Here is a 1,802-nt window from a genome sequence, read left to right as displayed (position 1 = left end):
TCAAACATCCAATATCTAAACTCCCTTTCATGCTAGAAGCATTAAATCACTTAATTGGGGTTTAGTTTCCTTAATGATAATTAGTTGTGTGTGTTATAATCAAGTGTAAGCCCACCTTATGGAGATTAAGTCATCAATGTGGACTTAATCCTTCAATCTTCCACTTGGGCTATACTTAATCTCATATACATCACGCAATTCCTTAGTTGAACTCAACATGCCAAACTTTATGGGTTAAATAGCTGACGCGCGCACAGAATAGTGATTATTCTAGAGGCGAAAGATTAGAGAAGAATTAGGGAGAGAAGAAGTTCGAGAAATTGAAAAAACGAGTAAAAAGGCACAACGACACTGCCTCTAGGATTTTTGTCAAAAAAGAAAAATTTTATTCAATCAATCAAATTAGCCGTAGATAGCTAAACACGTTTATAAATAGGTCATAAACCCAAACCCTAATTTAAAAAGTTAAAAATACCAAAAATCTTAAAAATAAAAGTGATTATTTTGAATTGTACGTTGTTATTGTTGGGACCGTTGTATTTGCTAGAGGGGAGTGAATAACAACTTTTGCTCTTGCCTACAATATTGTTAGCGGAAGCACAAGACAAAAGCAAAATAAAAATCAAGCAATGCTAACCTCTTCGATTTACTTGGTATCCACCTCCTCGAGGTGATTAATCCAAGGATCCACACACACCACCAGAACTTTCCACTATGAACTTTCTCCTTCTCAAAGCAACTTTGAAGGTGGAGAAACTTTTTTACTTGATCTCTTCCTCTTACATATGTATAAAGAAGATTGGAGGAAGAGTATGAGAGCTTTACAGAACATGAAGATCTTACAATGATGAGAAAAATGAGAACTATTTCATCTCCAATCTTCAGTCTGTCTTTTTATATTTTCGTAATGCCAGTCGACTGTCCCAAGGACCAATCGACTAGTGGGCTTCAACGGTTATTGTAGATTTCGTTATTTCTCCAGCTGTCAGCCCAACATTCGAATACCAATCGACTGAAGCAAGTATCAGTTGGTTGGTCAGTCGATTGATCTCAATATTTCACTCAACCAAAGCTTCTGTGTGTTTTGGATCAAGACATCAGTCGACTGATACCATCACAGTCAACTGATGAAGCTGAAAACCCACCTTTCAGCTTCTTTCTTCATCCCTTAGCCTTGACTCACGCCTTCAAACATCTTCCACAAGTCTCATGCCCTCCTTGGATGCTTTCGAGCTCACGACTCCTCATCCTTGCACTTACTTGAGATGTTTCCCTCAGCTTTGTCACGCTAAGTCTTCCTTTTACCTCCGAAACTTCACTATTTGCCAAGAGGTTGCGCCTCCGGAACTTCACCATTTGTCAAGAGGTCGCACCTCCAGGACTTCATCTTTTGCCAAGACTTCAAATCTGGACTTTCCTATTTACTCAAATCACACATGTTAGATCATCAATATTGCCTAACTTAAACTCATTTAGCCAACATTAAAACCAACTGATACTTGGGGCAAGATTGCACCAACAGTTATATCTTTAAAAGCGATTATCAATCAATCGTAAACATCTAAGTGGAATGATATCCTCTTAAAGATAAAATAATTTTATTTGAAAAAGTACGTAAAAGATGTTTTGACAATGGACAATATTAAATTATAGTAACCAATTAAACTAAGTTAATAATAATAATAGTGCTTTAACATGTGAAAGAAATTGTTAAGAATATAATAGGATTAACTGAAGTTGTCATACTAAGTTTTACTAATTCAAACTATGGATATCAAATAGATTGGATCCGAGATATCCTC

Source organism: Curcuma longa, chromosome 8 (assembly GCF_044706935.1).
Source record: "Curcuma longa cultivar G26 ecotype Majalengka, Jawa Barat chromosome 8, ITB_CL_G26_1.1, whole genome shotgun sequence".
NCBI lineage: Eukaryota > Viridiplantae > Streptophyta > Magnoliopsida > Zingiberales > Zingiberaceae > Curcuma > Curcuma longa.
This window is presented reverse-complemented; position numbering follows the sequence as displayed.